At 44.9% G+C, this 11,325-nt stretch overlaps 1 protein-coding gene across 5 annotated transcripts in view; it reads left to right on the top strand.

Moving 5' to 3' along the window:
• Positions 1-439: 439 nt before the first annotated feature.
• Positions 440-11,325, top strand: part of STRBP (spermatid perinuclear RNA binding protein) — a 160,143-nt gene continuing 149,257 nt past the window's right edge. For all 5 annotated transcript variants that reach the window (XR_004031419.1, XR_004031418.1, XM_030817787.1 and 2 more), the window contains exon 1: positions 440-592. The gene's annotated coding sequence lies outside the window, so the exon portion shown is untranslated. The remainder of the gene's footprint in view (positions 593-11,325) is intronic.

Below are 11,325 nucleotides of genomic sequence, written 5' to 3'. Positions count from 1 at the left end.
CGGCTCGGCGCAGCTCCCAGGTTCGGAAGTTACGAAGTTTCCGTGCATTTCGCTAGCCTCCCAGCGCAGCTCGTCTCCGCTCCGCCGCAGTTACGCCGCTAGCGCAGCGGGGCTCAGGTGCTGCAGCGGGCGGGGGCCTGGGGCCGGGAGGAAGGCGGGGACGCAGTTTACGTAAGCGTCCGCTCGCAGGTGCATGAGGCCGCCGGCCGCGAGTGTTCCCTGCGCGCTCCCAGGTGCGCACTTGGCGCAGGCGGCGGCGCAGCACGGCGGCGGCGGGCGCTGGCCGGCGCTCTCAGGTGCGGCAGGGCGCGCGTGGAGGGGGCGCGCGGCGAACGAGGGGGCGGGCTTTCCGTTCCCCAGCAGCCGCGGGGCCCGCCCCCTGGCCTGGCCAATGGGCGCGCTCGGCGGTGTCACGTGCTCGCCGCCGCCGCTGCCGCCGCCGAAGCGGAGACCGGAGCCGCGAGCGCCACCAGGGTAGCAGCCGCCGCAGCCGCCGCCGCTGGGCAGAGGAGCCGGAGACGCGAGCGGGCGAGGTGGCGGCGGCGGCGGAGCGGGAGCGGGTACCGGGCGCGGGCAGAGCGCGGCGGCGCGGGTAGGCTCCGGCGGCGGGGCGGGCGCCTGCGCGGCGGGCCGTCCCGAGCGGGCGGCGGTTAAGGCGGCGGTTGAGGCGGTTGGCGAAGCCGGCCCGGGCCCCGCATTGTTTGTTGTGCGTCCTTAGCAGCGGCGGCGGCGGTGGCGGCCGAGGCGGAGAGCAGGGAGCAATCCCGGCCCCGCGGCTCCGGCATTGTGGCCGCCGCCGCAGCCGCTGCGGTGCCCCGGCCGCTTCGGGCAAGGGCAGCGGGCAGCCTTCCTCACCTTCGCGGGGACGGGGTCTCGGCCGATCAGGGGAGGGCGTGGGCAGGGTGGGGGGACGCGGTGCCGGGAGGTCTTCCGGGACGGAGGGCTCGGGGCTCGGGGCAGGTGTTGGAGGACATTGGGGGCAGGAGCTGGGGAGAGGCTTCGGGGGGCAGGCGGAGGGTGTGGGCAGATTTGGGGGTAAATAGGGGTGCAGAGGGATCCGGCCCAATGGAGGAGGAGAGCCTTCAGGCAGGTTTGGGGAGCCCCCTGGGCCAGGCGAGTGCGAGATGGAGGACATTCCGGCCCGTGGGGGGGCCACTATATTGTGGGGTTCAAGAGGGAGTGAGGGGGCCTTTGGGGAGGGCAGGGACGAGTGGGATGGGAATGGAGGGAGAAGACTGGGGACTCGAGCAGGACTGGGAGGAGCGCTGCGTGCCAGGGGCAGGGAGTGGGGCGGGTGTTAGGAAGGCCACCGGGACGCCCGTGAAGGGGAACGATGGAGGAGGGGGTCGGGGCAGGGGGAAGTGAGGGCAGGCAGGGAGCGCCTGAAAGGGAGGGAGGGGAGCAGGGTGCCTAGGCATCTGGGGTGATAGGGAAATGAGGGGTAGGCCCAGGGGCTCCAGGAGCCTGCGAGGGGTGTGAGGGAGTGTGTGGCCAGGTGTATAGGGGAGACTGCAGGGAGGCGGGAGGGGGTTGACACGTGGGGATAAAAAGGCAGGTATCTGGTGCTCAGGGAAGAGGAGTATGGGGTGGAAGGGGGAAGTTGATTGGGGCAGAGACTTAGTTTGAGGGCTTGCAGAGAGAGGTGGGGACAGTAGGAGAAGGGTGATGGGGATGGAGAGCAGGAGATGTGTGGGGCATTTAAAGGATAGCGGGAGAAGTGCGCGAAATGGAGGGTGTTTATGCAGGAAGTATGGAAGAAGGTGGGAGCAGCAAGATAGGGAACTTTGAGGTAGGACGGAGGGTGAGGGGTTCTTGGCAAGTGTTGGAGGACATTAGGGGCAGGAGCTGGGGGAGAGGGACACACATGGAGTGTGTGAGGTGGAGGGCAAAAGGGGGTGGGGAAAGGGAAGTGTTCTTGGAGTGGGGACAAATGGAAGCAAAGATTTCTGAGGGAGGAAGTGTGGAGAGGTTGGGGAGGAGGGAGGTGGAGGGGAGGGTGAGAAGGAAATCAGTAGAGGGGGACAGCGAGATAGACTGGAGGGGAAGGTGGACAGGTCTGGAGTACAGTAGGTGGAGGGAGGGAAGCCACAGGTTTGGGGCACTGAATTTTGTGCTGTAGGGAGAAGGGAGGTAGGGAGAAAGAAAGAAGGTAGACAGGCTATTTTGGGGTAGAGGATGTAGAAGAATGCTTAATACCTATAGTGGAGTAAGAGAAGGGCAAGGCAGAGGTGTTTGTGGACGTGTCTGTAACTAGAAAGGCATAGGTGATGGATTGGAGTGGTGGTGGTGGTGGTGGTGTTGGGGGAAATAGGATGCCCAGGTTTAGGGCAGGAAATGACTGCTTAAGTTGGGGAGAGCTAGGAACACAGATTGCTTAAGAGAGTATGGAAGATCCAAGAAGTGGAAGTATGGGGAGAGATTGGAACACTTTGAGTTTTGAGAGATGAAAGGGGCCAAGATTTTTAGGTCACTGAGAGTATAAGGAAGGTCAGGCAGAGCGCAGAAGTTGGAAAAATAACTAAACGGAGAGGATTAAATTCCATACTGAGAGAAACTGGAGATTGAGGGGTGGGGGGACCTGGATCCTGGAATGATGTTAATGGAAAATGGAGGACATTAAACTCAGTGTCATATCTGAAAGTTCATACTCCTAGGGTCAGAGAGATCATTGAGATCTCTCTGAGATCATTGAGATCATTAAAAGCAGGCTTTTAATTCCAGAACCCAGTAAATGAGGAGGGGGGAAGGGGTAAGGGAGAGCTGAGTGCACATCCCCAAATTTGGAAGAGGTGTGTAGTGGGTATCATCCTAGCATATTGGTTTGACGAGTGGACAGAAGGGCCACACAAGGTCATGAGGAGCGCACCAAGAGTGAATGGAAATGGGATTGCAGCAGGTGCAGGGCAGATGTCTTTGTGAAACTGCAAGAGACCAGGCCCAGTGGCCAGTAGCATTCAAGGGCTATGTATAAGAGAGGAAGAAAGGGATACGTTGGTGCAGTGTCTCAGATACCCTGGTGCTTTCTGGGCAATGGGTCAGTATTCAGGCAGCATGGGGTGATGTAATATCTGAGTCCCATGCTATAGGCAGACAGAAGTAATGTACACCTAGCTCCTAAAAGTGGCGGAATTGGAGCTTTCTGACTGTTAACACTCTTTCAAGGCGTGAATAACTGATCTGGATTGTTGACTTTTTCTCCCAAATAGTTCAGGTAAAATTTAGTTGGAGGCTTTTGGATTCTCTGGGATTTTGATTTGAGTTGGGAAGTGTAATGTTAGCTTTATTGAGGAAAGACACTTACGGGGTTGGGCGGACATATGGCCTTCAGCTTGCCAAACACATGGGAAGTAACCTTTAGGGGTTTGAACACAGACATTTATTTCAGTGCAAGTCTCATTCACTGTTCTGTGGCTTGTGTTAGATTCTTAGGGGTTTGAAAGGATTAAGCAAACTACTTTGAGACTGCTTCAGTAAGCAAGGTTTCCTAGAATCTTGGAAAACGATTTCCCTTTTGACAGTTGAAAATTAAGTCTTGTCAGATTTTGCTAAAAAATAAATTTCATCATGTTGCAGAAATAACTTCAATTATCACTCTGTGGGCTTCACATAATGTGTAGTGTGGTACCTAGTATGATTTCAAATAAAAGGTTTGCTTTGGTAGCTTGGGAGCTTTCTGGGTTGATTAGTTTTCTTCTTTTGTCGATTTAGGAAGTATCTTAATGCAGCCATTGTATGTTTGAATAATAAGTTTGAGTGGAAGTGGGAATCTTGCCTAAACACAATGAGGGCGGAGCAGAACACCAAATTTTAAGTAATCAGAATCTGTTAATATAAATATTAAAAAAATAAACTGGAAGCGAATGATTTGTAAAATCCAGATTTGAAGTGTGTCATGGCAGCAAAAGAATGCTCTGAAGGCATTGGTGTAAGATTTTATTTTTGGAGGGAAAGGTTTTTAGAGTATAATGTCCCTTCGATTGAAACTCTGAGTATTTTGAGATTTGATGTATGTATACAATATAATTATAGGGAGCATGTCTGACCTCATTTGCTTTTTGGCAGAGAATTCGAGCAGTAGGATATAAGATGAATAGAGTGAGCTTTGAAAATTCTCTCCAACATAGCCATTGTTTCCTCTTTACATTTTTTAAGGCCATTGTGTTCATTTTATTGACTTGGGGTGCGCACTACTTTCTTGCTCAGACACTCAGTTCTGGTATAGAGTTCGGATTATATGTATTGTTCAGTGAAGTTCTATGAATTGGGACAATTTGTAGGCACTTTAGATATCCTAAGTTTACGAACCAAGGAAAGCAGGTTATTTAGGCTTTGTAGGCTGAATAATTGGGTTCTGGTTTTATTTTCGCTGGTGACTTGCTGGACAAGATATTTAATCCCTTTGTGCTGGTTTCTTCTCTAGAAACCTGACTCTATCCATCTCCCATGAGAATCAAGGTGGTTTATATAAAACAAGTTTAAGTCTTTCGGGAAGACTAGAACTGTGTAAATACGGGGATAGATGTTATTTAGTTTCTTTTTTCTCCCTCGTGGTTTTTAGACTGGTCAAATATTAGTACTTCATAATTTGCCGTTAGGTGGATTAATTTGTTGTGTTAAAGTTGGATAGAGATGAAACTTAGGTGAATATCAGAGATGTCTGCAAATTGAAGTTTGTTCATTCTTTGCTGTCTGCTTACCTTTCCAATTTCTCAGCTAAGTGTTAGTGCTGGTTTGAATTCTTCAGCCTGAGCAGAAGCTTGTGAGAGACATTGCGTTCTAGCTATAACCCAAGATTGTTTCTAAGCAGGAATTTCCAGAGACAGAGTCCTTCTTTGGCTCAGTGAATTCAATTCTTTTTTTGGGGGGTGGGGGACAGAGTCTCGCTCTGTCACCAGGCTGGAGTGCAGTGGCACAATCTCGGCTCACTGCAAGCCCCGCCTCCCGGGTTCAAGTGATTCTCCTGCCCCAGCCTCCCGAGTAGCTGGGACTACAGGCACCTGCCACCACGCCCGGCTAATTTTTTGTATTTTTAGTAGAGGCGGGGTTTCACCATGTTGGCCAGGATAGTCTCGATCTCTTGACCTCGTGATCCACCTGCCTCGGCCTCCCGAAGTGCTGGGATTATAGGCGTGAGCCATTGCGCCAGGCCAAATTCAATTCTTATGTCAGAAATAATAAACATAATACATTTTCCTATGTATTTTGCAGAAAATTGATTGCCGACTGAGTGACTGGAACAGAAAAATAGAGCTATCCTTTCTGCTAGTGACATCAAGCTTCCTTGTTCTGATTTACTGAATACTCCTTCCTTTTTCAAGTTTTAGTTACCATTACCCATCATTTGGTATTTCCATATGCATTGACAGGTTATGCTCTATTTGAGGGGGAATAATTTTTAAATGCTTTCTTAATGTTGTGTTTGGTTTACAAGTTGTAAAGAGCCTTCCAGGTGCTGGTCATGATTGACACAGCAAAAATGTAAATAGCAAATTGCTTTTTTTTTTTGGAGACAGGGTCTTGCTCTGTGGCCCAGGCTGGAGTGCGGTGGTGTGATCATAGCTCATTGTAACCTTGAACTCCAGAGCTCAAGTGATCTTCCTGCCCTAGCATCTCGAGTAGCTGGGACTACAGGCATGTGCCACCACATCTGGCTATTTTTTTACTTTTAGTAGAGACCAGGTCTCAAGGTCTTGCTGTGTTGCCCAGGCTGATCTTGGGCTCAAGCAATCCTCCTGTCTCAGCATAGGTTGCTTTATTACACATTAATTTGCCCTGAGCTTGGTAATACCCAGCTCCGATAGTGATCTTTCTTTGCTATGTGATCTACTCTAATAGTTTACTCTTAGGTAACATGTTTGGACACTGTTACCCATTTTACTGCTTTTCTGTTTTCATTTGTTTTGCATAGGTCCTTTTATTGGAAGGTTGGTTGTTTTTCAAAATTCGTTTAGCTACAGAAACTGTTTCTGACTAGTAATTCTAAGAGGCTAGTGAATCGAGTCTAATTTTAGAAAACTTTATTGAGAGATGTAAGTTTAATGTATGTGTGTGAGTTAAAATAGAAATAAAGTAAATAAGGCCAGATTAGAGGTGATTTGAGCCTGAAAGTTATGTTAATCTTCAATATAGCTTTTAGTTCTTGCATTGAATAGTGAGGTGACCAAATGACCTGATTTGTAACTTTCATGTCTAATTTGAATTATTTCTTGTCCTAAGGGTCCATTAAGTGCATCCTATTTGAGAAGTATAGTGCCTGCCTCACAACAGACTCTCCACATGTGTGTGTGGCTGAATGAAGCAGTCCTAAATTTTATTTGGTATTCAGATTCTCTTAACTTCTGACATAACTAGCGCTGTGTAAAACATCTGCTTTCTTTAGTTAACTTTAGCATAACTTGAAAGGGTACAGTTGATTACATCAATAATAAAATCACAGCCTTGCATTGTGTGACTTCATGGTTCATTTCCACTTGAAAAGTGAGAATTCTGCAGCAGGTTGTGTAATAAATTCTGAGGCATTTCTGGGTCATGGATAAGATGTTTCTTACTGCACCTGCAGAATTTCCTGTTCTTTGCAGTTTTCCAGGTGCCAGGATTTTTCACAGTATCCCATTGGGCAGATCAGCATTTTGTTTATGATTTTAATTTAACCAATATGGTACTGTTGACATATAGTGACTAGTAATTGTCCTAAAGGGCTCTGTCTAGATTTTTTTCTTACCATGCTTGTTTTAGCATGCCATTATTAAGCCCGTTTTGCCAGTTAATTCAGCAAGCATAAATTGACATTTAGGCTCAAAGGTGTGTTTTGTACCAGACCTAAGATTTCTTAGTATGCTTCAATAATACTGGTTTGAGTAAAGAATAGATCCTTCTCTAGATATATTGGCCCTTAATATGAAAATGGAGTTAGTAACTGGTTACTTATGTTTAGTCAGCCTAAATGGAAATCAGTACAATTTAAGACAGCTAGGTAGTGATCTAATAAATAAGTGGTTGGTTTGTAAAAGTTAAGATTGGAGGCAGTTCATTTTTAAGATGTTTATAGTTCAAGTAAATCTGAAACTTGTTAAACATTGCATCTAATCATAGGCTTCTATACAGCTTAGGCAACCTAAATTTTAACCTAATGAAGTTTTGGATACTGGGTAACTCTTGAGTTAAATAATTCTGGATAACTCACAAAGCTAGTGAACTAGAGGGGAAAAGTGTTGCAGTTTTGATGATTAAAAGCTGGAGAGAATAAAATCTCAAGACTTTGGTGTGAATATTTTCGGTTGTTTTTGAAGTAAGCTGTGAATGAGCTTATAATGCGAGGGTTAGCATAGAAGAACAGATATCAAACATCGTGATGAGGCTTTTAAAAATACAGTATCTTAAAAATAGTACTAACTGATTTTTTTGATCTGCCAGTTTTGTGGTAAATGTTTTAGAACTATACAAAATTGACTTTTGAAGTGGGTCAGTATTATTGTTCCTTTATTTCTAGAGCTCAGAGTTCATATACCTGAACTTTGGTCCCTGTGATGGCTGTATAGCGTAGGTGAACAGTAGAATATTATGTTTAGGGAAATGGAGGCACAGGGAGTTCACTTTAGAGCAGAGATTGGCAGACTATCAGATCACTGAGAAGCTGTATATTGAATTCATGTTAGTTTCTGAATTTGGCAAGAAAGATTGATGGCTGAGCAAATTTGAAATCTGCCTCTTTTAATCAAGCTGTTAAGTACAAGTCTTTTCATGGACTGAATGGGATAATGCTTAGTCCTTCCAGGAAGCTCAGAGTCCCAGGATTATGGGATAGTAATGAATCTGAGAAAAAGTACTGACACTGGGTGGAGTATGGGTATGCACACAGTGCGTGGTGTGCAACCTTAATTGCTGTATTAGAAGAATGTTTTTGGTACTATAAGACTTAGCTAGGAGATCTGATCCTATTTACTAGTTGTAGATCTCTCTCCTTAAGTCTGAAATAGAAATAATACTCCTAATTTACAGAGTTATATTGAAGATTAAAGAAGATAAGAAAATTGTTTGGAAGCTATAAAGCATTTTTTTTTTTTGGAAGTGTTGAGCAGAAATTAAGGGCTGGCTTTGAAGTGATGGACTCAAAAGGACCTGGATTTTTATTTCTCATTTTTCATCATGGACGTTTCAGATGTATATGAGTGGAAACAGTACAGTAAATTTCCATATAGCCATAAATCAGCTTCACCAATTATCAGCATTTTGCTGCTCAGCCCTCACTCACAATTGCATTTTACTTTTTTTTTTTTGATAGGGAATTTACAGCCAATGTTAGACATCATATACTTTGATCCATAAATACTTCAGTATGTATTTCTGACTGATAACCAAAAAAACCATGTAACCATAACATTATTTTAACCCCCTAAATTAACAATAATTCCTTATCTTCTGCACAGACGGATGTGGATTTAAAACATACCTCTTAGAAACCACTTACCAGCTTTGTGAGTTAAGCATATTATTTACTCTCTCTGAGCTTCTGGTTCCTTATCTGTAACATAAAGATAATGCCTCATGAAGTTATTTTGTGCTTAAATGAAATAACATATAAAATGTCTAACACAAAGGTTCTTGGCAAGTGGTCCAGCCTCTCTTCTGAGCCTCCTGTGACATGTGACATGTGAATTAGAATTATGGGCTGCTCTCCTCCCTTCTTTAGTATCACAAAGAGTAACAGTACTCTGGAATTATTGCCCACTAGCCTAGTGAAATTTCTCTTCATTGGGCTATTTGACTCTTCTAGTGAAATCTATTAACAGCTGAAATGATGTCTGTCTCTCCTGCAACATCGTTATTCCCCTGTCTACTGGCTCATTCCAGTTGGCACACACATACTATATATTTCATCTGTTTTTTTTAAACAACCATTTCTTGACCACATTGCCTTTTTTAGCTGCTACCCAATTTCACTGCTCCCCTTTACAGCAAAACTTCTTGAAAAAGTTGTTTCTTCTGTTCATCTTTAGTTCTCATGTTCTCTCCAGAAACCACCCTAGTGAGATTTTTAACCCCACCACTCTACTGGAACTGTACCTGTCAAGACTACAAAGTTTAATTCTTATTTGACCTATTAGCCGTGTTTGGCACAAATAGGTGCTTCCTTTTGTGAAATACTTTCTGCTTTGGTTTCTAGACTACCAGACTGCTGGTTTTTCTACCTACTTGGCTTCATAGTCTCTTTTTTGGTTCTTCCTTATTACACCTACCTCTTAATATTGGACTGCCCCATGGGATCTCTGTTGTTGCTTTTTTTTTTTTTTTTTTTTTTCTTGAGACAGAGTTTCACTCTTATTGCCCAGACTGGAGTGCAATGGCACGATCTTGGCTTACCGCAACCTCCGCCGCCTGGGTTCAAGCAATTCTCCTGCCTCAGCCTCCTGAGTATCTGGGATTACAGGCATGCGCCACCACGCCCAGCTAATTTTTGTATTTTTTTAGTAAGGACGGGGTTTCTCCATGTTGGTCAGGCTGGTCTTGAACTCCAGACCTCAGGTGATCCACCCGCCTCGGCCTCCCAAAGTGCTGGGATTGCAGGCGTGAGCCATTGCGCCTGGACGACTCTCAAATTTTTATCTCTAGCCTGGAACTCCAGGCTTGTGTATGCTACTGCCTACCTGACGTCTCCTCTTATATCTTTTATCCTTATTTCAAATTGAACTTACCCTGTCTTCTGTTCCCCATGTCCCTTTTATAATCTTCCATATCTCAGTAAATAGCAGTTTCATCTTTCCATTTTCTCAGGTCAAAACCTGGAGACATTCTTGACTCTTCTCACACATCACATCTGATCCCTTAGGAAATCTTACCAGCTCTGTTTAAAATATATCCAGAATCTGACCACACTTCACATCACTTGCACTGGCATAAGCCTACATTACCTTCTCCAAATCATTGCAGTAATCCCCCCCCCCTTTTTTTTTTTTTTTTTTGCCCTTTCCTCCTTATCGTCTATTCTTAATACAGTGACAAGAATGATCCTTTAAAAAAGATAAGTCAGATTTTGTCTTCTCTGGTCAAAACCCTCTAGTGATTGCCCATCTTGCTCAGAGTAAAACACAAAGTCCTATCAAGTCCTTCTGTGATCGAATGCCTTCTTTGCTGTCCGACCTCATCATCTCTTACTCTTCCTTTTGCTTACTCCATTCTGGCCACAATGGTCTTCTTGCGGATTTTTTTTTTTTTTTTTTTTTTTTTTTTTTTTGAGACAGAGTCTTGCTCTGTCACCAGGCTGGAGTGCAGTGGCCCGATCTCGGCTCACTGCAAGCTCTGCCTCCCAGGTTCACGCCATTCTCCTGCCTCAGCCTCTTGAGTAGCTGGGTCTACAGGTGCCCACCACCATGCCTGGCTAATTTTTTTGTATTTTTAGTAGAGACGGGGTTTCACCGTGTTAGCCAGGATGGTCTTGATCTCCTGACCTCGTGATCCGCCCGCCTTGGCCTCCCAAAGTGCTGGGATTACAGGCGTGAGCCACCGCGCCCAGCCTTCTTGCAGATTCTTTAACATACCAGGCATATTTCTGTCTCAGGTCCTTTGCACTTGTTGTTTACCTTGTCCAGAATGCAGTTTTTCAGACATGTGCTTGGCTCCATCTTGTCTCTCATTTTCAGTGAGGCCTTCTCTTACCACCCTATTAAAATGGCAGCTCCTCCATTTCTGGTTCTCCCTACCCAACCTTTCCCATCCTCTTTTTCTCCATACCACTTTAAACCATTTCACTTATGATATATTTTGCTTATATTGTTTATTGCCTTTTTTTCTCCACCTGATATAAGCTCCATGAAAGCAAGGATTTTTGTTGGTTTTGTTTTCTGTAGATTTCAAGCACCTAGTAGAACAGTGCCTGGCATTTAGTAGGAACCTGAGTATTTGAATGAATTATTTTATTAATTGTAGTCTATACTTGGAAAAGTTTAAATTTTTTAAAGTTTTAATTTCAGTTTTTCTTTGGAATATTATGCACCTTGAAGTCGTCTTTTTGCTGTATTTCTGTTTTTCTTCATGAGTATCCTTATTAATTTATTCATCTTGAGTCCCTATTAAGTAAGCACTGTGCTGGTTGCATGGGGATATACAAAGATATAATAATTCTATACAATTTTATAAATAAATATATATACATAAAATTATGCATAAATGTATTATCTTTTATATAAATTATATATATATAATAATTATTATTTTTTGAAACAGGGTCTTGTTCTGTTGCCCAGGCTGGAGTGCAGTGGTGTGATCACGGCTCACTGCAGCCTCAACCTCCTAGGCTCAACCAATCCTCCCACCTCAGTCTGCTGAGTA

This window comes from Nomascus leucogenys, chromosome 8, assembly GCF_006542625.1.
Source record: "Nomascus leucogenys isolate Asia chromosome 8, Asia_NLE_v1, whole genome shotgun sequence".
Taxonomy (NCBI): domain Eukaryota; kingdom Metazoa; phylum Chordata; class Mammalia; order Primates; family Hylobatidae; genus Nomascus; species Nomascus leucogenys.
The sequence above is the reverse complement of the archived record's forward strand: the minus strand, read 5'-3'. Positions and strand labels throughout refer to the sequence as shown.